The sequence below is a fragment of the Hyla sarda genome, chromosome 7 (genome assembly GCF_029499605.1).
Source record: "Hyla sarda isolate aHylSar1 chromosome 7, aHylSar1.hap1, whole genome shotgun sequence".
NCBI lineage: Eukaryota > Metazoa > Chordata > Amphibia > Anura > Hylidae > Hyla > Hyla sarda.
Genome location: NC_079195.1, coordinates 134,034,579 through 134,062,273, shown reverse-complemented (window position 1 = coordinate 134,062,273; position 27,695 = coordinate 134,034,579). Strand labels below are relative to the sequence as shown.

At 42.1% G+C, this 27,695-nt stretch overlaps 1 long non-coding RNA gene across 1 annotated transcript in view; it reads left to right on the top strand.

Moving 5' to 3' along the window:
- The window catches only part of LOC130282500 (uncharacterized), a 32,450-nt gene extending 27,025 nt beyond the window's left edge, over nucleotides 1-5,425 (top strand). Inside the window, exon 3 of the long non-coding RNA XR_008846424.1 lies at nucleotides 5,269-5,425. This is a non-coding gene — a long non-coding RNA (uncharacterized LOC130282500). The remainder of the gene's footprint in view (nucleotides 1-5,268) is intronic.
- Nucleotides 5,426-27,695: the final 22,270 nt, after the last annotated feature.

The following is a 27,695-nucleotide window of genomic DNA, read 5'->3' as shown; positions in this document are numbered from 1 at the left end:
CAAACCTGAGGGGGGCTGTCATCCACACTAGTCTCCATGTCTTTCCAAGGTTTCAACAAGTTTACATGGTGCACATGATCTGGCTTCCTTTGACCGGGCTGGTGTACCCTGTACCTCACCTTCCCTACCTTTTCGATCACTTCATAGGGACCCTGCCACCTAGCCGGAAATTTACTATCGACTGTTGGTACCAGAACCAGAATCTGATCTCCCGAGTTAAAATTCCGAACCCATGTCTGGTGATTATAGACTCAGCTTTAAGCTTGCTGAATTGCCTCCATATGTTCCCTAACCAAGGGCAACACTGTTTCCATCCGTTCCTGCAACTGAGTGACATACTCAACTACACTTTTGTGCGGCGTGGGCTGTTGTTCCCACGCCTCTTTAGCTGTGTCTAACAGACCATGTGGATGTCTGCCATATAGCAGTTCAAAGTTCGAGAACCCAGTAGAAGCCTGGGGCACTTCTCGCACTGCAAACATGAGATAGGGCAGCAAAAGATCCAAATTTTTCCCATCTCTAGCTACCACCGGCTTCAACATATTTTTTAACGTTTGGTTAAACCTTTCTACCAGGCCATCCGTCTGCGGGTGGTAGACGGAGGTCCGTAGCTGTTTCACCTGCAGTAACTTACTGAGTTCTTTCATTACTTTTGACATAAATGGGGTGACCTGGTCAGTCAATTCCTCTTTAGGTAAGCCCACTCGGGAAAAGAACTCCATTATCTCCTTAGCTATAAGTTTGGCCGAGGTATGTCGCAGAGGCAGCATCTCGGGATACCGAGTCGCATAGTCCAGGACTACCAGGATGTGTTGGTGCCCCCTAGCGGATTTTGGCAATGGACCAACCAGATGCATAGTGATCCGCTCAAATGGGACCTCGATAATCGGAAGAGGGAGCAGGGGACTACGGTAATGTGGCTAGGGGCTAGTGATTTGGCAGGTTGGGCAAAATTCACAATACCTTTAGACCTCTTTATACACACTGGGCCCCCCTGGAACATGCTGATGGGCTAACTCTAACACCAGCCTCCGATATGCTTTAGGCACCAGCAATTGTTCCACATTCTCACCCCTAATTTGGTTTACCCGGTAGAACATCCCTTGGTGGATCACAAAACAGTCTCAGCTCCCTGTTGTTGTGGTGCACCTTCAACAATTAAAACATTTTCCCAGGCCCAAGATAGAGTCGGGTCCTGGTGCTGTGCTGTACCAAAATTTTCTCCTGTAACATTAAGGTCTGCCAACTCTGGCCCTGATGGCAGATCCTCCACATCTCCTACCATTACCCTCAGTGGAGACAACACCTCCCCCTCCTCCACCCTAACTGCCGTTGTTTCTGACTCGGGTTCCCATGGTTCTGGGGTCACCCCTGAGTAGGGCCAGTCTATTGGGGACACCCCTGCCTCGCAGGTCTGGGGAACTCTTGTCTGGGGCCACAGAGACAAACCCTGAAAAGTATCTCCCAACTATTAACTCATACGGCAACTTCATGGCAACGGCCACCTCATGAGCCAAGCACCAAGGCAGTTGGATAGTCTTTTAAGTCCTCGTGTATGCACGGTACTCCAGCCTGTCGCCCCATGTACTCAGTGGGTGGCACCAGGTTGGACCTCACTATGCTACCTGAATCAATCAAGGCCACCACAACAGTATTTTCCACCCTTACCTAGCAGAGATGATCAGAGTCCGTTGCCCTGGGAACACCTGTGGCACACAGTCTCTGGGCATACAGGGACGGGTGGAGTGCATAGTTGGTGTCCATAAGTTCTTCCCGCTGGGGACAATTAGCCCTAACATGTCCCCGTTGTTGACATTCCCAAAACAAAACAAAAAAAGCCGGGCCTTTGGGAAACACCTCCCGGGAACTTTTAGGGCTTTCTAGCCACCTGGGCAAGGGTGGGGACCTCCTGGGTTTCACTGTCCCCTCTCGCAGTTTCATGGTGGCCTCAAACTTCTCCACCAGGTCCACCATCCCAAGGGCTTTGTCAGGGGTTACCTGGCCAATCCAGCTTTGGGGGGAATGTGGCAAAGCCCTCCAGAATACATCAGCAAGGAGACGGTCTAGAATAGCGTGGGGACTTAGCACCTCTGGCTGTAGCCATTGTAATACTGTGGCCTAGCAGGCTCAGTGTATTCCCACTGATAAACCGTCTGGGCCCGGACCAACTCATTCACCCCCAGTCTTGCCAAGATCTCACCTTTGACAACCTCGTAGTCAACAGCCTGGTCTTTGGGCAAGTCGAAGTAGGCCAACAGGAACTGAGCGATGACCTCGACTTTCTCGAAGACCGCCAGGTAGATCTCATCGTCATCCAAGGGGGTCATCTTGGGGATTGTCAACTGTACAGCTTTCCGGGTGTCAGGGGCATTCCAGGTCATCACTGCCATTTGTAGCGCCTTACATGCTGCAGTAACAGCTGGTTGGTTTCCTGCTGGTGCTTGTTGGCCTCCATGAGTCCTTTTATAACGGCCTCCATTTTGCAACACTCCGGTCACTGGAACACTTAACTCCAATGGGTTATTTCAAGCTCAGCTCTTGACAACAGTGTGCTGCAGCACAATTGCTGACCTCACTGCATTGACCACATCCTCCACCAAATATGATGACTCACTCTTACAAATAGGTGCGGTTGCAGTATAGAGGCAAGGAAACAGTACTTTTCAAATCAAAGTTCAGTGTTTTATTCACACTTGGCACACAGCAAACAGTCTTTAAATGCAGAACCAAGGAAAACTTAACAAAAGTCCACCTGTATTCCTTAGGTGTTTGTTCATTCCTGGATCCATGCCATGCGACATCACGCAAGTTATTTCCAGGCCTCTAGGCAGACTGTTCACCAGCTTCCAACTTTGGAGCAAACACAGGGAAGAACTCCACTGCAACTAGCAAATCCCCCTCAGCTAATGAAACAGGCTGCCTTTAAGGCCAAAAAAAGGCGGCCTGGATTGGGGGGAATGACCCTTACCCTGTATTGGTCATTCCCAATAAGAGCCATCCCGGATTGGCCTTCCAGCCATACTACGACCACAGTGTCAGACTGCATCGCAGCACAAACACTGAATAATACCGGCTCTTACTTCACCAAAGCCAGGAGCCTTGGTGACACATATTGCCCATCCACCACGATGCCTTTTCACAATATAATAAAAAATGCCTTTTACAACAATGTAAAAAAGTCCAGGTTGAGCGTCACCTCGCACCTAAATATAAATGTGTAGTTTGGGGCAGAACAGCAAAAAAGCCCAGGTCAAGGGGCCACAGCTATTCACAAAAAAAAAAAGTTGACTGCAGCACACAAAAATTAAGTTTCAAATGATTTTATTCCATTCCAAAGGCATGTTTCAGCCACCTATCCAGCCTTTTTCAAGCACAAGTGAACAGTGACCATAGGTGAATACATCATTAGTTGTAGCCAATTAGAGACAAAAGTGCAGTTTCACATAAGTAAACATAGAAGAAATACAAGTATACAATGCATCATAACTACACATATGCATATTGCCAATGTGGCTAAAGTGTGATAGTGTTAGATATAAAAAATGTATAATAATACATTAACAATGTCATTGTGAATCATGTGTGACATAATTAGTTATAATTGCAGGGCAAAGGAGGTAGGCAGGTCCGGCATCACTCACCTATCAGTAGGGTTAGTGTAAACACATAACATAGCGCACTGTCTGACATGCTTCTGGAGCTGAATAGAGGCCAGTAGAAGTGTGCCACATCAGGGTCATGTGGGTCGGAACAGTCACATGATCCATGAATCTGCGCACATAAGAATATTAGATGCTGCCGCCATCTTAAGAAACTGCAAAAAAGAGGGCAGAGATTGCATGTGAAGTGTATAGGCATACAGTACCTATGAGTAGTAAAAGGGCATTTATGAAATAATGTTGGGCCCGCATGGTACAGCCATCTCAGTAAAACTGTCATAGAGCACTTCAATTCCCAGCATCCCGTGGAACCACAACTCCCAGCACAACCTGGCATCTATAACATGGCAGTATTGTGTCACCCTATGTCCCTCACAGGGTCAACTTAATGTACCTCGGAGTGGTCATCAGGGTGGGAGAGGGCACAAAACCTGGGACAAAAAAAAAAGAAGTGCAACAGGGACATACATACAAATACAAGTGGTGTCCTTGTGGTGGCAAAAATAATCTGATGGTAAGGTATGCCTTTCACATTTTATTGTAATAGTATAGTAATACAAAAATACATATAAACACAAAGTGGACAGTCACACTGGCCTCCAGTCAGAACCCGGAGTAAGTAAAATGTAATAGACTAGAATTAATACAATTCATAGGTGGGAGTTGATAGCAGGACGCTCCTCTCCATCTCTGTAAAAAAAGAAAAGGAAAAAATACTAATTAGAAACAATAAAAATAAAAAGGTCAATGAACTGATCATATTTTAAGCAACAGTAAATCTCAAGACAGGATGGGATCATTTTGCACAATGTCAGAACCTTAGCTTTACTCTCTTGCAATAAGGTCATAGGATAGCCCCTAATACGAAAATTCTCAATCATCTTGTTAAGTGCAGGTTCCAGTCTTTCATCCTCGGAGATGATGCGCTTCGCCCTCATCATTTGGCTAACAGGTGAGTGCACCATTGGCCGAGGATGACAGCTGGTAAAATGTAATAAAAAATTTCACATATAAACCCATGACCAATTTACCATCTCTAATGTGAACACCAGTATCCAGAAACTGCAAACTGTTGGTAGATGATGTAAGTATAAATTAAATATTGGGAGTAATTGAGGTTAAGGTAAAGTAAAAAGTCTTGTAACTCAGAATCAGAGCCAGTCCAAATAAAAAAATATTGTCTATGTATCTCAAAGAGCAAAGAGCTGGAGTGGTGGGACACATAGATGTGGCTAGCCTCTACACCTCCATCCCTCATGATGGAAGTGTGGAGGCTGTCAGGTCCACCATCACATGTTTTTTCCACCTAATAAGGTGGATTTTGTTATTACTTTGTTAAACTTGGTTTTACACAACAATTATTTTTTGTTAAACAATGTTTATTACCTGCAGACCTTGGGCACGGCCATGGGCACTAATGGATATCCAAACTCCAGTCTCCACGTCCAAATGGGCTCAATGTAGATTACACTGTCTTTCCTCAGATTTATTATGCAAAAGATCCCATCCTGTCTTGAGATTTACTGTTGCTTAAATATGATCAGTACATTGTGACATTTTTCATTGTTATTTATTCTAATTGGTATTTTTTCCTTTTCTTTTTTTACAGAGATGGAGAGGAGTGTCCGGCTATCAACCTATGAATTGTATTAATTCTAGTTTATTACATTTTACTTTATCAAGTTTCTGACTGGAGGCCAGTGTGACTGTCCCACTTTGTGTTTATATGTATTCTTGTATTACTATACTATTACAATAAAATGTAAAAGGCATACCTTACCATCAGATAATTTTTGTCACCACAAGGGCACCGCTTGCATTTGAATGTATGTCGCTTGCCCTCTCCCACCCTGATGAACACTCCGAGGTACATTAAGTTGACCGTGCGACGGACATAGGGTGACACAATACTGCCTTGTTATAGATGCCAGGTTGTGCTGGGAGTTGTGGTTCCATCGGATGTCGGGAATTGAAGTTCTGTATGACTGTTTTACTGAGATGAGTCCGATATATGGCTGTACCATGCGGGTCCAACATTATTTCATATATGCCCTTTTAGTACTCATAGGTATGCCTACACACTATAACTTCACTTACAATCTCTGCCCTCTTTTTTGCCCTTTCTTAAGATGGCGGCAGCATCTAATATTCTTATGTACTCAGATTCATGGATCATGTGACTCTTCCGACCCAATCCCCCCGTCTTGTATAGATCGTATGTATAGATCCGGGCGGCTTTCTCTCAACTAGATAGGACGAACGCATCGGGTGTCAGAAGTAACACCCATTGTGATCTGTCCTAAACTGCAGGTACTACTGCTCCCATGCTGGGAGCTGAAGTACCAGCATTAATATACAGATCGCAGCGAGTGTCACTTCTGACACCCAATGCGATCGTCCTGTATAATGTATAGATGCAGGCGGCTGGCCGCTGTTCTGTGGTCCCACTGTAGTATGAGTATATGCCGTATATATACCTATTATTCATCTTTCCCGCAGAGAACTGTGAAGGGTTGGAACCATCTGGCCAATCACAGCTCTCTGCGGGAAATATGAATTCTTTTCACATCACTGGCCAGCCAGAGCATAGTGCAGTGATGCGAGCGCAGGAGAAAGCCGCTCCATCTCTGCAATAGATATGACGATCACATCGGGTGTCAGGAGTGATACCTGCTGTGATCTGTCCTAAACTACAGGTACTTCTGCTCCCAACATGGAGCACACTATGCTCCATGCTGGGAGCTGTAGTACCTGCATTAATAGACAGATCGCAGCGAGTGTCACTTCTGACACCTGATGCGATCATCCTGTATAATGCATAGATGCAGCCGGCTGCACTTCTCTGGTCCCACTGTAGTATGGGTATATGCCGTATATACATATTATTCATATTTCCTGCAGAGAGCTGTGAGTGGCTGGAACCATTTGGCCAATCAAAGCTCTCTGCGGAAAATATGAATAAGTGATGTGAATTCTATTTACATCACTGGCTGGCTGGAGTATAGTGCAGAGATACGAGCGCAGGAGAAAGCCGCTCCATCTCTGCAATAGGAACAACAATCGCATCAGGTGTCAGAAGTGACACCAGCTGTGATCTGTCTGTTAGTACAGGTACTACAGCTCCCATCATAGAACAGTCTGTTCCATGCTGGGAGTAGTAGTATTACCTAAAAAATTTTTTAAAAAAAGTGAAACACACACACACACTTTATTAAACACAACATTAAAATACATTAGTAATAAAAAAAAAATTTAAACATTAATTATAAAAAAATATATATTATTTTTACATTGGCCCCTTTCTACATTTTTATTATTGTCGGCTACATTTTTAGGTCTCTGCCCGCCCACATAAATTGATCCCTGTTTAAAAATTAACATTAAGCTTTTATTTTTGTCTTTCAATTTTCGGGAGCAGGCAGGGACCAGAATATTTAGCGCTCAAAATTAAAAAGAGGGCTAAAAAAGTAAAGTGAAAATAAAAAAAATTATGATTTAGAATGAAAACTAAAAAAAAAAAAAATGAAATGCACTCCTCATTCATTCTTAGTATTGAGCGCTTAATTTTGTTGTAAAACACACGTTTCAGAAGACTTGAACACTGATGGTAGTGGATCCGCTGGACCTGTGTGGTAGATGACTTGGACCATACCAGGGAGCGGAGTCTAAGGTGCCACTGGTTTTCACCAGAGCCCGCCGAAAAGCGAGTTGGACTTTCTGCTTCAGGCGGAACCCAGGTCGCTACCCCTGGCATGGCTCAACCACACAGGCGGCTGAGGAGATGCGAGGCACAGGAGGGATAAGGCAGCTCGAAGTCAGGATAGCAGAAGGTCAGGGCAGGCGGCACAGTAGCATAGTCAGGATGTAGCAGGAGGTCAGTAGGCAGGCGGCAGAGGAGCAAGGTCAGGCCACAAAGCAAAAGGATCAAATACACAGAAAGGCAATAACAGGAATGCTTTCTCTCAGGTTCAAGGCAACAAAGATCCGGCAGGGAAGTGAGGAGGGTGGAGGAATTTATCAATGAGCTACAGTTGAATGACACTAATGAGCGTACTGGCCCTCTAAATCTTAAAGCTTTGGCGCGCACGCGCCCTAAAGGACAGGGACGCGCATGTCGGAGCAGAGAGGCAGAGGCTGGGGCAGGAGAAGCACCAGATGAGTGACAGACTGTGGCTCACATGCGGGCGCATCCAGGGATACGAGTCCAAGCCCCGCCGGCAGGAGCAGGTAACGGGACCATGCACTCACGGCCAACATGTGTGGACAGAGCGCATAACGTAACTTTTCTGATCCCTGCCTGCTCCCGAAAATTGAAAGACAATAAAAGAATATATTATTAATTTTTAAACAGGACCTAATAATGTAGCTGACAATGATACAAATGTAGAAAGGTGCCATTTAAATTATATATTTTTTATAATTAATTTTTTACTACTAACGTATTTTAATATTGTGTTTAATAAAGTGTGTGTGTGTGTGTTTCACTTTTTTTTCTCTATTTTTTACATGTTTTAGGTAGTACTACTACTCCCAGCATGGAACAGACTGTTCCATGATGGGAGCTGTAATTCTTGTACTAATAGACATCACAGCAGGTATCACTCCTGACACCCGATGTGATTGTCCATTCTATTGCAGAGATGGAGTGGCTTTCTCCTGCGCTGGCATCTCTGCACTATACTCCGGCAGGCCAGTGATGTGAATAGAATTCACATCACTTGTTCATATTTCCTGCAGAGAGCTGTGATTGGCCAGGTGGTTGCAGCCCCTCACAGCTCTCTACGGGAAATATGAATAATAGGTATATATACGGCATATGCTCATGCTACAGTGGGACCAGTGAAGAGCGGCCGGCCGCCTGTATCTATACATTATACAGGACGATCGCATCGGGTGTCAGAAGTAACACCTGCTGCGATCTATCTCTTACTTTCAATAGATTTTTATTAACTTTTTAAACACAGTGAGGCAGGTGTGCAACTCAATGACAGACGCAGCTGTCTAAAATGAGAAGATAATTTGCGCGTACATCAATGGGAATATCAATTTCCATAAACAATAAGGAGGAAAGGAGGAAAGCAACTATTAACTATACAACCAGAGACCACACAATGACATATAACCAGGAGGTGATCTCCTGGTATAGGCAGAACTATAGAAAATGTCCTAATGCAGGGAACAGGAATATTGGATTGGACCATTCTGTGTTACCCTGTGAAAGTCGGACAACAGTATGCATAGGCTCCCAAGGAGCAGGTTAGGAAGCCGTAGAAGGTCTTTGTGTATGTCGTTGGTATTATGACCGAGGTTTAAACTAAACAAGATGGACCATCAGTGCAAGCGAGAAGTGTGACTGTTAAATGTCTTTGCAGAGAGGGGAGGAACGCCATAGGCCCCAGCGTGAGTGAAATTTAGCCATGAGGCCTGAACCCATAGCCAACACTTTTTCGTATGAATAGGTGGTGTTCAATTTTTGGTCCATTGCTTCCCTGGAGTTTTCCAATGGCTGGTAAGAGTTAGGCTGTGATCCATGTTGGGAGCAGAGTGTGCTCCATGTTGGGAGCAGTAGTACCTACAGTTGAGGACAGATCACAGCAGGTGTCACTCCTGAAACCCGATGCTTTTCATCCTATTGCGGGAGAAAGCCGCTCGCATCAATACATTATACAGGATGATCGTAGGGGAGTCGCTAATGAAGAAATTGGTTATTTCTAATCGAGTTGAAGTCCAGAATCGGTCCGAATCAAGTTTTTCATGAAATTCGGAACAGATTCAACTTCATCCCATTCGTTTTGCTCATCTCTAGAGGCTGATATTGGTTATACGGGAAGGGGGCACAGAAAAGGGGGGGTTTTGAGGGCAGTGAGCGTGGTACTGGTTATGGTTGACGGCTCCAGAGTTGACAGCTCCTGAAGTTCAGCTATTTGTTGGGGATATTGCATGTCTGCAACGGTAAATAATGCTGCAGCCGGTATAACATAGATATGTTTCACTCATACAGTCTGTTTCTGTGGCAAGAGTTTTCTGCGTACATTTACCATGTATATGTGCATAGCTTTGATAATGTGCAGACATAGCATTGAGTCGTGCATTCAATCACTGCATTCATACTTTGCATTTTTCGTTACTATTATACCTTATGCATTGTACTGTGCATTCATTCATTGCATTGAAGTTTTCATTCATACCGTTCATTCCCTCATAATATTTACACCCTACATTCATTCTGAACCCTATAATGTTCATCTAAATCGTGCGTTCATTCATAGCGTTCATATTGTGCTTCCATTCTTAGCATTTATACCGTGCTTTACCATGCATTTATTTATAGCGTTATATGGTTTATTTATAGTGTTCATTCGCTCACAGCAATTTTTATACCGTGCATAATTTATAGCATCATACATTGCATCTATACAGTGCAGCTACTCATAGCATTTGTACTGTGCAGTAACTCATAGCTTCTATATCGTGCAGTCACTCATAGCATTTATACTATGTATTTATACTGTGTCACTCATAGAATTCATGCTATGCAGTAATTCATAGCGTTATACCGCATTCATCCATAGTATTTATACATTGCATTAATTCATATAATTTATCACATTTACATTCATAGTATTTATACTGTGCATCTATACTGTACAGTTATACTGTCCACACATTCATAGCATTCATACCATGCATAGTATTGTACTGACTATACGTTTGCAACAGCATACTCTGTATACTTGTATAATTCATATGGTGCAGACATCATTGTTTAGACTGGGTGTAAGTTTTAGTTTATACTTTAGACGTTTGTAGCATTCACACTGCATATACTGTACATCTGCAGCTCTGCTGCACAGACTAAGTAGAATGTATATTATGAATACTTTGATAATTTTTTGCATATTTTCATAACATACAGTCATATGATACATGCTGTGTATACCTTCTTAGCTTTATATGGTGCCTACTTCCATAGCATATATACTGTGTATGCTTCATAGCATTTTACTGTGCTGTACATATAATTAAAAAAAAGAGATTAGTTATTATAAAAGCTTACTTTCACATTGTGCATCTGTTCCCATAAGCGTTCATTTCATTGCATAAGTTACTTCATTCTCCACCACAAATATTCTACAGAGAGTTGGTCTATGCACACGACATGTTTGAGTTTGGACCAGGCATATATTGCGACTGTTTCACCATAGATACCTCATGACACAGCTTTAATTTGGTATACGCCTTGATAGAGTTTACACCATGACTGAGTTTGTACTATGCCCACATTGCCGTATGCTTGCATCATCCATATGTAATGATACAGTGGTGTCATGCATGTGCTACCATATGGTTGTACTTGTAATGTGCTTACGGTACGATGAAGTATTTTAGATTTGATACTAGGATTACTGCTTTAGAGTTCACAAAATGCATTCATATAGAAACCCATACTGTACACGCCATATATAGTTATGCATTGCACATGTAACTTTTATTACTGCGCGCACGCTGCCATAAATTAGTACACTGCTCAAAAAATAAAGGGAACACTTAAACAACACAATATAACTCCAAGTCAATCACACTTCTGTGAAATCACACTGTCCACTCAGGAAGCAACACTGATTGACAATCAGTTTCACATGCTGCTGTGCACATGGAACAGACAACAGGTGGAAATTATAGGCAATTAGCAAGACACCTCCAATAAAGGAGTGATTCTGCAGGTGGTGACCACAGACCACTTCTCAGTTCCTATGCTTCCTGGCTGATGTTTTGGTCACTTTTGAATGCTGGCGGTGCTTTCACTCTAGTGGAAGCATGCGACGGAGTCTACAACCCAGTGGCTCAGGAATTGCAGCTCATCCAGGATGGTACATCAATGGGAGCTGTGGCAAGAAGGTTTGCTGTGTCTGTCAGTGTAGTGTCCAGAGCATGGAGGCATTACCAGGCGACAGGCAAGTACATCAGGAGAGGCCGTAGGGGGGCAACAACCCAGCAGCAGGACCGCTACCTCTGCCATTGTGCAAGGGGGAGCAGGAGGAGCACTGCCAGAGCCCTGCCAAATGACCTTCAGCAGGCCACAAATGTGCATCTGTCCACTCAGAAACAGACTCCATGAGGGTGGTATGAGGGCCCGACATCCACAGGTGGGGGTTGTGCTTACAGCCCAACACCGTGCAGGACGTTTGGCATTTGCCAGAGAACACCAAGATTGGCAAATTCGCCACTGGTGCCCTGTGCTCTTCACAGATGAAGGCAGGTTCATACTGAGCACATGTGACAAAAGTGTCTGGAGACACCGTGGAGAACATTCTGCTGCCTGCAACATCCTCCAGCATAAACGGTTTGGTGGTGGGTCAGTAATGGTGTGGGGTGGCATTTCTTTGGGGGGCTGCACAGCCCTCCATGTGCTTGCCAGAGGTAGCCTGACTGCGATTACATGCCGAGATGTGATCCTCAGACCCATTGTGAGACAATATGCTGGTGTGGTTGACCCTGGATTGCTCCTAATGTAAGACAATGCTAAACCTCATGTGGCTGGAGTGTGTCAGCAGTTCCTGCAAGAGGAAGGCATTGATGTCAGGACTGGCCTGCCCGTTCCCTAGACCTGAATCTGATGCCACGTTACACCACAAGCTGTCCAGGAGTTGGAGAATGCTTTATTCCAGGTCTGGGAGGACATCCCTCAGGAGACCATCTCATCAAAAGCATGCCCAGGCATTGTAGGGAGGTCATACGGGCACTTGGAGGCCACACCCACTACTGAGCCTCATTTTGACTTGTTTTAAGGACATTATATCAAAGTTGGATCAGCCTATATTATGATTTTCCATTTTGATTTTGAGTGTGAATCCATATCCAGGCCTCCAAGGGTTAATAAATTTGATTTCCAATGATAATTTTTGTGTGATTTTGTTGTCAGCACATTCAACTATGTAAAGACGAAAATATTTCATACAATTAGTTTATTCATTCAGATCTAGGATTTATTATCTTAGTATTCCCTTTATTTTTTTGAGCAGTGTATATGCATGCATATGTAAGATAGCCCTTACCATTTTACCTCACATAGCGTTGATACAATGCTCACATTACTATAGCCCACATACAGCGTATATGTTAGTTTCATAACGCATATGTTCTATTAATATGCTATATTACATGCATATGTTACTACAGCTTATATTCCAGTCATTCGTTCCTGCAGCTGATAAGTCACACAAGTTATTATTAGTATTTCACATTTTAGTTACCAAGTCAGCATTACGGTCATATTTTAGCATCTGTATCTTGATTTCTTACACTTAGCCTCTACCTTCAAACCCCTTTGTCCAAGGGTATGCACTTAGTTATTGCTGATAACATGTTTATTTTTATGTTTGTTTTTGCATGATAACATCCTAACACATAAGCGGTGGTTTACCCGTCATACCTGCCACGTCTGCAGGGGATTATACTGCCTAGTTGTTGTTACTGACGCGTCTTCATTCAGTGCAACAACATCATGACACATACTGTGGATGGTTGTGTACCCATCATACCTGCCACAGATGTGTTGTGATGTTGTTGCACTGAAGACGTGTCAGTGACAACAACTAGGCAGTGGGGAAGCACTACGTAAGTGGTTGTAACTGACACAACTTCAGAGCAATAATCATAACGACACATAGGTGGTTGTATACCCGTCATACCTGCCACATCTGCAGGGGGGTACACTGCATAGATGTTACTGACTCATCTTCAGAGCAACAACATCACAACACAAAGGTGGTTGTATATCCGTTTTACTTGCCTCGTCTGCAGAGGGATACACTGCATAGTTATTGTTCCTGCAATAGGTCATAAAGTAATAGCTTCTTAAAAAAAATTATGGTTATGCTAAGACCTGTCACGTCTACAGGCGCAATGGTTTCTCAAAGACCTGTCACACCTACAGGCACGAAGGGTAAGTAAAGACCTGCCACATTTACAGGCACGATGGTCACGCAAACACCTGTCACATCTACAGGTACGATGGTTATACAAAGACCTGTCAAGTCCACAGGCAGAATGATTATACAAAGACCTGTCACTCGTACAGGCACAATGGTTATACAAAGACTTGTCACATCTACAGCCACGATGTTTATTCAAAGACCTGTTAAGTAAGGGTGAAATGATTGATGTCATTACAAAGTATAATTGGTGGCACAAAAAATAATCCCTCATATTGGTCTGTAGGTTCAAAATTGAAAGTGTTCTGATTTTTAAAAGATGAGGAGGAAAATACAAGCAAAAATGAAAAAACCTGTTGTCCTTAAAGGGTGAAATGGGAACACACTTGGGACGACTGACATGGAAAAGGACTTAGGAGTCTTAGTTAACAGTAAATTTTTCTGAAGTGACCAGTGTCGGGCAGCTGCTGCCAAGGCAAATAAAATCATGGTGTGCAATAATAGGTGCATAGCTGCCCACGACAAGGAAATAATTCTACCACTGTACAAATCACTTGTCAGACCACACAGAGAATACTGTGTTCAGTACTGGGCACCAGTGTAGAGATGGGCAACCAGAGTAATAAGGGGAATAGGAGGACCACAGTACCCAGAAAGATTATCAGAATTAGGGTTTTTAGTTTAAAAAAGAAGACTTAGGGGTGACCTAATAACTATGTATAACTATGTCAGAGGCAGTACAGAGATCTCTCCCATGATCTATTTATACTCAGAACTGTATCGATTACAAGGGGGCATGCTCTTTGTTTAGAGGAAAGAAGTGTTGTACACCAGTACAGATGGCAGTTTTACTGTGAGAACAGTGAGACTGTGGAACTCTCTCCCGGAGGAGGTGGTCATGGTGAACTCAGTAAGAGAGTTCAAAAGGGGTCTGGATGCATTTCTGGAGAGTAATAACATTACAGGTTATGAATACTAGATTTATAGGGACAGAATGTTGATCCAAGGATTTATTCTGACTGCCACATTTGGAGTCGGGAAGGAATTTTTACCACTAGTATGAGGGTTTTTTGCCTTCCTCTGGATCAACTCAGCAGGGACTCAATAGGGTGATAGATTGAACTTAATGGACTCTGATCTTATTTCAACCTTATAAACTATGTAACTATGTAACATCAGGAAATGTTTAATATCCCCTTAAGTTGGTAGACATCTTCCCCCAAGCTGGTTGTCTCTAGCAGATTTCACAGGGACAATTATGAGAGATGAGAGCTGGGGGCAGAGGACTTTGAAGCTGGAGAATCCACTCTAGATAAAGGCAGCAAAGACTCTTTTTATGGGCCCAAATGATTAAGAATATGTTCAGTTTTAGCAGACTCAGGCAGTTAACCCCTTAAGGACCCAGCAAATTTTCACTGTGGGACCCGGCCATTTTTTGCACATCTGACCACTGTCACTTTAAACATTAATAACTCTGGGATGCTTTTACCTTTCATTCTGATTCCGAGAATATTTTTTCGTGACATATTCTACGTTATGTTAGTGGTAGAATTTTGTAGATACTTGCATCATTTCTTGGTGAAAAATTCAAAAATGTTATGAAAATTTTTTACATTTGGCATTTTTTTAAACTTTGAAGCTCTCTGCTTATAAGGAAAATTAATATTCCAAATAAATTATATATTGATTCACATATACAATATGTCTTCCTTATGTTTCCATCATAAAGTTAACATGTTTTTACTTTTGGAAGACATCAGAGGGCTTCAAAGTATGGCAGCAATTTTCCAATTTTTCAAAAAAATTTCCAAAATCAAAATTTTTCAGGGACCAATTCTATTTTGAAGTAGATTTGAAGGGCCTTAATATTAGAAATACCCCACAAATGACCCCATTATAAAAACTGCACCCTTCAAAGTATTCAAAATGACATTCAAAAGGTTTGTAAACTCTTTAGGTGTTTCACAGGAATAACAGCACATTGAAGGAGAAAAATTTTTACACTGGCATGTTCTTGTAGACCCATTTATTGAATTTTTACAAGGGGTAAAAGGAGAGAAATCTTCTTCTCTCGAGTAAGAAAATGCCTCATATGTGTATGTCAAGTGTTCGGCGGGCGCAGTAGAAGGCTCAGAAGGGAAGGAGAGACAGTGGGATTTTGGAGAGTGAGTTTTTCTGAAATGGTTTTTGGGGGGCATGTCAGCAAAAAACACATGGCATACTATTTTGGAAACTACACCCCTCAAGGCATGTAACAAGGGGTCCAGTGAGCCTTAACAACCCACATGTGTTTGACGTCTTTTCGTTAAAGTTGGATGTGTAAATGATTTTTTTTCACTACAATGCTAGTTTTCCCTCAATTTTTATTTTTTTTATAAGGGATAATAGGACAAAATGCCACAACAAAATTTGTAACCCCATCTCTTCTGAGTATGGAAATACCCCATGTTAGGATGTAAAATGCTTTGCGGGCAAACTACAATGCACAGAAGAGAAGGAGTCAAATTTGGCTTTTGAAAAGCTAATTTTGCTGAAATGGTTTTTGGGGGGTATGTCCCATTTAGGAAGCCACTATGGTGCCAGGACAGCAAAAAAAAAAAAACATGGCATACTATTTTGGAAATTGCACCCCTCAAGGCATGTAACAAGATGTCCAGTGAGCCTTAACACCCCACAGGTGTTTGACGACTTTTCGTTAAAGTTGGATGTGGAAATTATTTTATTTTTTTCTTTAACATGCTAGTTTTCCCTCAAATTTAAAATTCTTACAAGGGATAATAGGACAAAATGTCCTCCAAAATTTGTAACCCCATCTCTTCTGAGAATGGAAATACCCCATGTGTGGACGTCAAGTGCTCTGCTGGCGAACTACAATGCTCAGAAGAGAAGGAGCGCCATTGAGCTTTTGGGAAAAAAATTGTTTGGAATGGAAGTCAGGGGCCATGTGCGTTTACAAAGTCCACCGTGCTGCGAGAACAGTGGACCCCCACATGTGACCCTATTTTGGAAACTACACTCCTCACAGAATTTAATAAGGGGTGCAGTGAGTATTTTCACCCCACTGGCATTTGACAGATCTTTGGAACAGTGGGCTGTGCAAATAAAAAATTACATTCTTTCATTTTCACGGACCACTGTTCCAAAAATCTGTCAGACACCTGTGGGGCGTAAATGCTCACTGTACCCCTTATTACATTAAGTGAGGGGTGTAGTTTCCAAAATGGGGTCCCATGTGGGGGGTCCATTGTTCTGGCACTATGGGGGCTATGTAAACACACGTGGCTTTCAATTTCGGACAAATTTTCTCTTCAAAAGCCCACTGGCGCTCCTTCTCTTCTGAGCATTGTAGTTTGCTCGCAGAGCACTTTGCATCCACATATGGGGTATGTTCTTACTCAGAAGAAATGGGGTTACAAATTTGGGGGGGCTTTTTTCCTATTTTCCCTTGCGAAAATGAAAACTTTTGGGTAACACGAGCATTTTAGTGACATTTTTTTTTTTTTCATTTTTCCATCCAACTTTGAAGAATTTTCATTAAACACCTGTGGGGTTTTAAGGCTCACTATACCCCTTGTTATGTTCCGTGAGGGGTATAGTTTCCAAAATTGGGTCACATGTGGGTATTTCTTTTTTTGCGTTTGTGACAGAACCGCTGTAAAATAAGCCACCCCTGTGTAAATCAACAATTTAGGCCTCAAATGTACATAGTGCACTCTCTCTCCTGAGCCTTGTTTTGCGTCCACAGAGCATTTTACGCCCACATATGGGGTATTTCCGTATTCAGGGGAAGTTGCGTTACAAATTTTGGGGGTCTTTTTTTCTTTTAACGCTTGTGAAAATAAAAAGTATGGGGCCACGCCAGCATGTTAGTGTGAACATTTTTATTTGCCATGCGCATTTGAGGACTAAATTAGGGATTGCATAGGGGTATTGTGTGCCAGTGATTCCCAAACAGGGTGCCTACAGCTGTTGCTAAATTGCAAGCATGCCTGGACAGTGCCTGGTCAGTGTCTGTCTGGAAATGCTGGGAGTTGTTGTTTTGCCACAGCTGGAGGCTCCATTTTGGAAACACTGCCATACAAAGTTTTTCATTTTTATTGGGGGGGGGGGGGGACAGTGTAAGGGGGTGTTTATGTAGTGTTTTACCCTTTATTATGTGTTGGTGTAGTGTAGTGTTTTTAGGGTACATTTGCACTGGCATTTACAGTGAGTTTCCCTCTAGGAGTTTGCGCTGCGGCAAAAAATTTGCCGCAGCCCAAACTTGAAGTAGGAAACTTACTGTAAAGATGCCTGTGTAAATGTACCCTGTGCGTTCACATGTTTGGGCAACTTCAGCTGTTTCAAAACTACAACTCCCAGCATGTACTGACAGACCGTGCATGCTGGGAGTTGTACTTTTGCAACATCTGGAGGCACACTGGTTGGAGAACCTTCAGTTAGGTTCTGTTACCTAACTCAGTATTTTCCATCGAGTGTGCCTCCAGCTGTTGAAAAACTACAACTCCCAGCATGTACTGATCACCGAAGGGCATGCTGGGAGATGTAGTTATGCAACAGCTGGAGGTATGCAACTACAACTCCCAGCATGCCGAGACAGCTGTTTGGGCATGTTGGGATTTGCAGTTTTGCAATATCTGGAGGGCTACAGTTTTAGAGAACACTGAAAAGTGATCTCCAAACTGTGGCCCTCCAGATGTTGCAAAACTACAAATCCCAGCATGCCCAAACAGCTGTCTGGGCATGCTGGGAGTTGTCGTTTTGCAACATCTGGAGGGCTACAGTTAGAGACCACTGCAACTCACCGGCTTCCGTAGGATCCAGCCGCACAACATTGCCGCCCATCGATCACCGTCGCCCGCTGCCTCCGGATGGGTAAGTGGATCTTCGGCGCCCGGTCCCTGTCGTTTCCCCGTTCTGCCCCGCCTATTGTGGGTGGGCAGGACGAGGAAAACGAGAGTTAACCCCCACCCCGATCTGCTATTGGTCATCGCTTCTGGCGACCAATAGCAGGGATAGGAGGGGTGGCATCCATGCCACCTCGCTCCTATCCCTTCAGGGGGATCGTAGGTGTTGTAGACAACCGCAATCCCCCTTATATTCCGGGTCACCATAGACCCGTAATGACCCGGAATCTCGCAGTGTGAATTTACGGAAGTGTGAATTTACTTGCGATTTGTCGCGATCCGCCGACATGAAGGGGTCTGATGACCACCCTGGACATTTGCATGGGATGCCTGTTGAATGATTTCAGCAGGCATCCTGGTCCGATCCCTGCCCGGCGGCCGGAATTTCTTAAGTACTAGGGTATCATGACGTACGCATCATCATGGGTCCTTAAGAGGTTAAGAAGCTCTATTGCATTCCATTTAAAAACCATAGAGGAATTATTAAAGAGGGTACACAAAAAATTAGCAGAAAAGTTTAACTTTGGAAAATATGATAGGTTCATATATTTACTTAAATAGTTTCAAGTCAGCCTCACACAGAAGTATGAGTAGGGGACAGAGGCCAACAGCTCACAACAGCAGAGTACATGCAGCACCACAACATAAGAAAGCCCAATGCATGTACCAGTATTAGGAGCAATATAGTGGAATACAATGAGCTTTCTATAGATTGGAACAGTCTGCTGTAAAACTTTAACTAGAAATGATTTTTTTTAAATGGATCTCGACTTCTGGGACTGTTTGGAAAGATGCAAGTGCAAGTGTCACATCACATGACCCTATATAACCGTATATACTATGTAAAACTATAGCCTAAATCTGTAATGCAGCTGTACTTTTGGCTGCTTATTCAGTTTCTTTATCTTTATAAAAATGACTTTATCGTGCAGTCAGGAACAGTTAGGAGACGTGGCCTGGAGTCAGCAATGCCCCCAGGGCTACCACACCTCTCTCTGCCTCAGTCATTGCTTCCTCCGTAACACATTTTCCTTATAAACTGTGAGCATTCTTAGCTATATAGGCCATGGAATTGTCATTTCAAATTTCCAACTGTTCATAATAGGAACTATAATGTATCAGATCTATTGTGCATTTTACTTAACCACTTAAGGACTCAGCCCTTTCAATTTTCCACCTAAAAATCCATATTATGACTTATATTTTGTGCTACCAATTCTACTTTGCAGTGACATTAGTCATTTTACCCAAAAATCCACGTTGAAAAGAAAAAAAAAAAAAAAAAAAACATTGTGTGACAAAATTAAAGAAAAAACGCCATTTTATAACTTTTGGGGGCTTCCATTTCTATACAGTGCATTTTTCCGTAAAAATGATACCTTATTATTCTGTAGGTCCATACGGTTAAAATTATACCCTACTTATAAAGGTTTGATTTTGTCGTACTTCAGGAAAAAATCATAACTACGTGCAGGAAAATGTATGCGTTTAAAAATGTTCTTTTCTGACCCCTATAATTTTTTATTTTTTCACATACGGGGATGTTTGAGGGCTAATTTTTTGCGCCGTGATCTGAAGTTTTTATCAGTAACATTTTTGTTTTGATCAGACTTTTTGATACATTTTTTAATGGTATAAAAAGTGACCAAAAATACGCTATTTTGGACTTTGGAATTTTTGTTACGTGTACACCATTGACCATGGGGTTTAATTATCAATATTTATTTATTTTTTATAGTTTGGACATTTACGCACGTGGCAATACCACACATTTTTATATTTATTTTTATTTACATAGTTTTTTTTTTTTTTGTGGGAAAAGGTGGGTGACTTTTATTAGAAAAGGGGTTAAATCACATTTATTGACACTTTTTTCCCCCCCATAGGGGGCTATAACATTGCACACACTGATCTCTTACACTGTTCACTGCCATGCAATAGCATGGCATTGATCAGTGTTATCTGTGCAGTGTTATCTCAGGCACGGAGCAGTCATTTGGTGATCGGACACGCAGGAGGCAGGTAGGGACCCGCCTGGTGTCCTGCAAGCTGTTCTGTACGCTGCAATTTCCCCGCGGTGGTCCCGAACATCCTGACTGAGCAGCCGGGATGCTTTCAGTTTCACTTCAGACGTGGCGGTCAACTTTGATCGCCGGGTCTGAAGGTTTAATACCGAGCATCACCACCATCGGAGATGTCAGGTATTAGCCACGTGTCCCGGCCATTGATGGCTGCCGGAACCGACTCGATATGAGTGGTGACCCCGCATTATATCGCGGGAGCCAGCGCAGGACGTAAATATACATCCTGCATCGTTAAATAATTTATGGACATTATATAAGAGACATGGTATATGCCATTGTGTGAAACCTCCAACTTAGATAATTTTGTCACCACTTTAGTGATATCAAGGCACTTCATGCATTTCATTCGAGAAACATGAGAAATGAATACTCCTATATAAATTTGTTTAAGCTCTACTCATATAGTGGGCTGGGGAGAATTGCCCTCACTGTGGTTTACAACAAAATCTGCTCTGGCCTTCTTAACATTGGCCATACAATCCACATCAGACAGTAAGTTATTATTTAGCTTTCTTGACCCCTTTTCCCTATACACATCCTTCCAAGCCACTGACACCCAGATCACAGAATGGTAATAAAAGAACATTGGCTCAATACCTACCCCTGGTGGGCTATCCAAAAGGAAGCGGTAGATGAATCCAGCCCATAATAAGCATTGTGTGCAGTATAGTCCCTGATGAAAGGAATGAGGGCCCTTCAAACATCAACCAAGTGCATTTGAACCCTATGCTGACTCAGTCCATACACAGCACCCACCAGGAGTCAACCTATCTGAGGGTATGTCCAGAGAGGTGTCCATGGTGTAATTGTGATCCCAACATGCAAAGGACTCCAGGTTAAAGAAGGTGCTCCTAAAAATCCTGTCTGACTCTGACTGTAAAAATAAATGTTAACAACTAGAAATAGCTTCTGGGAAAGACAGTTTAAGAATTAGAAATCTGCCTCAGGGTTAGTCCGAACATCATTAAAAATGTGGGGGAACTATGGAGACTTCTCTAATTTAATAATCTGCAACTGTACTGCAATATCATGTGAAATAATAGTAATTTCAGCAAGAGGGCATTCAGCAGGCTCATTTATGCCATTTACTTTGAGAAAAAAAGTATCTATAAGGACACAATATCATGAAAGAGATTCCAAACACCATTCCATTTGGAAGAGAGAAGAGAGGGGGGGGGGGGAATGGAGGGAGACACAGAAACACAGAGGACAAACACAGAGGGGCACTTCCTCTACTCTGTGACCCAGATGCTGTGTCTCCAATTTAAATATTTCAAGCTCTGCTTTGTAGGTATCCTCAAGATGAGTAACATAATGTTTAATATCCCCTTTAGTTGGTAAAAATCTGAAATGTCCCCTTAATCCCAAGCTGGTTGTCTCTAGCAGATTTCACAGGGACAGTTAGGAGAGAAAAGAGCTGGGGGCAGAGAACACTATAAAGGCAGCAAAGACTCTTTAAATGGGCCCACAGGAATAAGAGTAGGCAGTTAGGATAGTGTGCTCTATTGCATCCCATTTAGGAACCATAGAGGAATTACTAAAGAAGGTACACAGAAAAATGTAGCTTAGAAGTTTAACCTTGGTATGGCAGAAGAAAAGTATAGAAGGGGGCAGACACTCACACAGAAAAAGCATGAGTGGGGAACAGAAGCCAAAAGTTCATAACAGCAGAGCACATGCAGCACCACAACATGAGAAAGTCCAATGCAGGTACCGTATTAGGAGTAATATAGAGGGTGCAGCAGGTCTCAAACAAATCAGCACAATCCAAGCACTATCATGCTTATATTGATTTCAATGGACCCCCAGTAAAAGGAATCTCTTTAAACAATAATAAGGAAGGAAATCAGTCTCTGTACTTTAGATTAATGGACCACATGCTCACCAAGCATCACAGGCATTCTTGAAGTCAAGACTTCCACAGGTAATGTGATGAGGTGGGAGATTCTGGAAAATGGGCACCAAAAGAGAGGGAGCACACTCTGGAATAGAAGAAGCCAGCCAGGGAGAGCACATGGCAAGTGAAGATGTATGGTAAAGGATTTAGGGTACTCTGGCAGATACAGAATGTATGGTAGAATAGACACACAGTATCAGGTTGGCTGCAGGTTGCTGATGTCAGTCAAACTGATAAATCTCGGCCAGTATTTTCAACTATATTTTAGTCTTACTCTCAGCTGTGTTTTTGCTTTTGGACAATATTCTAAGACAATGACAACTCAAAAAGGACCCCAGATATTGTGGCGGAATATAGGAAAGACTCAGAGCCCATTCACTGCACAATTTCTGCACACTACAGACTTACTGTTGCCAAAAATTCTGCTGCTGAAATTCAAATTCCAGACATGTTTGTTCTTTCATCGGAATCCACTTGGAAATGCATTGTCTGAGCGGCACATTTCTGAGTGTTCCTAGCACATTGATATCGGCGGCTGTTGCTGCATATGGATATTTTGTAGTGTGAAACGGTCCTTACTCTATGGTCAGTTTTATTAGTAGCAAATTAACTGCAAGCATACCTCTAAGTAAATAAAAACCTAACCTTTTTCTTAGATCCTCATGTGAAGTTTTAACATTCAGATTTCAGCTATTTGACTGATGTGATCCAGACATTCAGCAGCCATTTAGGAAATCATTTTATAAGGACATGGTTGGACTTAGATATTATTATACGGTGCTCTATCATCCTCATCTTTATGATTCACATAAGGGTCTTTATTTTAAGAAGTCTCAGATTCTTGAATTGAAAACTGTGTTGCAAAAAATTTTTTATTTATCAGATTTAACCTAGTATACAGTAGGTAAGAGCACAGGGCGTCACTCACCGGTCTAGTGGTCAATGGCTTCTTTATTTTAAAGGTGCATAGAATACAGGGTTCTGACACAGACAAGGCTTAGTGGATCCATACCTGGCTTCCACTGCGTCACCATAATACAGCTCTGCCCGGTGATGTGTGCAAGCACAGGTGTACAAAGATTAGAGACTAAAAAGTACAAAAAGTAGAAAAAACATAAAACTGACATTCAACAAGTCAAGCTAGAGGAAAACACTATAGTCTACCCTTTCATTAAGGCCAAGATTACCAGAGGCATTAAGTTTGATGATCCATTTAGCCTCTACATGGAGCAGTTTTTTATTCTATCAATGTTTTCTCTTAGGTTCACCTGCTCCACACCTTGAAAGAGTAGACTACCGCATTCACCTCTTTGGACAGTGTTCATATGATCAATAAACTGTGGAGAACCTTTTTTCGAACTGAATAAACATGTTTTCTGAATATTCATGGCTCTCTTAGTGCTGCCAATATATGATCGTCCGCAACTGCATGTCATGGCATAAACCACCCACTGTGTTCTACACGTAGTGACGCTCCGTAATACAATGGTTTCACCTCCTATGAACAAATTTTTTTCTGGAATTCAAATGCCAGCACCATGTGCACGAACCACCCTTGCGGTTACCTGTGAGGCCCGCACTAGTGAGCCAATCCTGACTTTTTGATTTTGAGAAAAAGCTGCTACTAGTGATGACATCCCTAAGAATTTAGCAATGGCGGAAAGCAACTATTGCTTCCTCATGCACTAGCTTTCCCAAGTCTGGGTCATTTTTAATCATAGACCAGTTTTTATTAATTGCAGATCTAATAACTCTCTCCAGGGGGCTAAGTTTGAAAGAAAATGAAAAGCAAGCAAGACTGTCTGAACTACTGTGACCTTTCTTTCTCTTCTTGTACAGGAGATTCCTCCTGTCCTGAGCAAAAGTCCTCTCCCTGGCCTTATTCAAGATATCCTTAGGATATCAACGCATCTCCAAGCGCTCCTTCAATTCCCCAGCTTGCTGTAAAAAGGACTCATCCGAGCTATTAATTCGCCCAAGGCGTAAAAATTGGCCATAAGGCATGGAAGTTTTCACATGCTCTGGATGATAGTTGGAAAATTGAAGGACGGCATTGGAGGCAGTGGGCTTTCTGAAACCTGAGATGGTTAGTTCACCATTCTCAACCTTGACTAAGACATCAAGAAATTTCATTTGTTTAGCGTCTATCTTGTGCGTGAATCTAAGATTCATGTCATTGCCCGTATTAAGTTATTTCACAGTCCATCATGGTGCCAACCCAGACAATGAAAACATCATTCACAAACCTGAGATAGCACCTGGTGGGCTTGAGGAATGGATTTCTTTCAGTAAAGATGACTTTATTTTCGAAAACTGCTACGTATAAATTTGCAAAAGTGCAGGCTACGGGGATACCCCAGATCTTCATATACCAGCAATCATCAAACTGAAAGGAATTATTACTGAGTACAAAAAAAGGGCTTCACAGATAAATTGTACTAAACTGGCGCTTTTGTTAGAATGCAACAAGATTTCCTTCACACAATCAACTCCCAAAATCTGCGGTATGCTTGTGTATAAGCTCTCTATATCTATAGAAGCTAGGAGCATATTCTCAGACTAGGACAAATCCTGTGGTGTCTTAGTGGTTAGTGTATTTTACCTGTGTTGGCACTTCCTGCAAAAAGGGGATGAAGAAGCCAGTCGAAATATTTGGACAATGGTTCGGTAACAGCTCCCTACCCAGAGACAATAGGAGGTCTTCCGGGGGGAGCCTCCAGAGTCCCACTGCGGACAAAATGGGAAGAGAGGGTTTTTTAGCTTTTTTCTTGGAAATAACACCCCTTTCTACAAATTTCCTCAGAAAGAACTGTAAATTAGATTTTCTTTTACCCACTGGGTTACCCTGAAATCTGAGGTGAGGGGTACGATCGCTTAACTATCGTGATGTCTCGCTCGAATAATATTCGGTGGACATCATGACGACATTGGCCCCTTTATCGGATTTTTTTATCACAATATCCTTTCTGCTTTTAAGGTGGTCTAATGCTAAATGCTCACTTTTGCTCAGATTGCAAGGGGCCCTGGGATAACTCAACGCCCTTACATCTTCCAAGACCTTATTAGGGAAAACATCTGAGTTACTGCCTGGAGTAACTGGTGGACAAAAGGAAGATTTTGCCCCTCCTAAAAAATCTTGTACAAAAACTGTGTCTTCGTAGGGTAAGCAAAAATCTCTACCATCCTGTAATTCAATCAAAGTGTCAAGGCATTCTAATTCAGGGACAGTAGCATCTTTTAAAATGCTGAAGCCTAACAGGCCTATCAGAGCTGATGTATCGCCCTCATACTGATCTTTTCTAGTAAGAATGGTCTCTGCATCTGGGCACACCTGTTGTAGTGAGTTTAGTAGATGGTAAATTGAGTGACAGTGGCGTTCAATGTGCAGTTAAGTAGCCTGACACAAGTTTAACGTTGTACTCCCCTGGAAATTTGTTTTAAGTCAACTGGTGCCAGAAAGTTAAAGGGGTACTCCGGTGAAAAACTTTTTTTTTTTTTTTTTTAAATCAACTGGTGCCAGAAAGTTAAACATATTTGGATATTACTTCTATTAAAAAATCTTAATCCTTCCAGAACTTATTAGCTGCTGAATACTACAGCGGAAATTCTTTTCTTTTTGAAACATAGAGCTGTCTGCTGACATCATGAGCACAGTGCTCTCTGCTGACATATCTGTCCATTTTAGGAACTGTCCAGAGCAGCATATGTTTGCTATGATTTTCTTCTACTCTGGACAGTTCCTAAAATGGACAGAGATGTCAGCAGAGAGCACTGTGCTCGTGATGTCAGCAGACAGCTCTGTGTTTCAAACGGAAAATAATTTCCACTGTCGTATTCAGCAGCTAATAAGTACAGGAAGGATTAAGATTTTTTAAGAGAAGTAATTTACAAATCTGTTTAACTTTCTGGCACCAGTTGATTAAAAAAAAGAAAAAAAAGGTTTTCACCGGAGTACCCCTTTAAGCAGATTTGTAAATTACAGTACTTCTATTAAAAAAGCTTGATCCTTCCAGTACTTATCAGCTGCTACAGGCTCCACAGAAAGTTCTTTTCTTCTTGAATTTCCTTTCTGTCTGACCACAGTGCTCTCTACTGACACCTCTGAGCAGGAGGGGTTTGCTATGGGGATTTTCTCCTACTCTGGACAGTTCCTAAAATGGACAGAGGTGTCAGCGGAGGGCACTGTGGTCAGACTGAAAGGAAATTCAAAAAGAAAATAACTACCTGTGGAGCATATAGCAGCTGATAAGTACTGGAAGGATTAAGATTTTTAAATAGAAGTAATTTACAAATCTGTTTAACTTTCTTGCACCAGTTGATTAAAAAAAATATAATAATCTTTTACAGGGGAGTAGCCCTTTAATAAAAAAAAAGGTATTCACTGGAGAGAGCTTAGCAATTTGAATTCTGTACATGCTTCTGCAAGGACAGTCTTTTGTTCAAAGTAGTGCAATGGTGCATGTGAGGAAGTACCCATTTCTAGCCTTAGTTCAGGCAGGCACATTTGAGGGATTTTTAGAAATGCAGTGTCTAGCCATGAGTCCATATACAAGTGTAATTACAAGCCTGAAATGCTTCACTAAAGGAATCTTCACAGATTGGCTCCCAGTGGGTAGAATTGTGTAAAAATTCTGTACTCACAAAGGTTTAGCTGCAGTATTCTATCATAGGATGCAAGTCTGTACAAAGACATGATTAATGTAAAGGGTACAAACATTGATCCAGGCCTGAGGCCCTTGCAGGTATCAGGAGAAACAAAGAGACTTGTGTGAACCCCTTAGGGACTCAGCCTATTTTCCCCTTAAGGACTCAGCGTTTTTCCGTTTTTGCATTTTCATTTTTTCTTCATCACCTTCTAAAAATCATAACGCTTTCAATTTTGCACATAAAATTCCATATGATGGCTTATTTTTTTGCGCCACCAATTCTACTTTGCAGTGACATTAGTAATTTTACCCAAAAATCCACGGCGAAACAGAAAAAAAATTAATGTCCTTTTGTAACTTTTGGGGGCTTCCGTTTCTACGCAGTTAATTTTTCGGTCAAAATAACACTTTATCTTTATTCTGTAAGTCCATACGGTTAAAATGATACCCTACTTATATAGGTTGGATATTGTCGTACTTCGGAAAAAAATCCTAACTACATGCTGGAAAATTTCTGTGTTAAAAATTCTCATCTTCTAACCCTCATCTTCCAACTTTTTTATTTTTCTG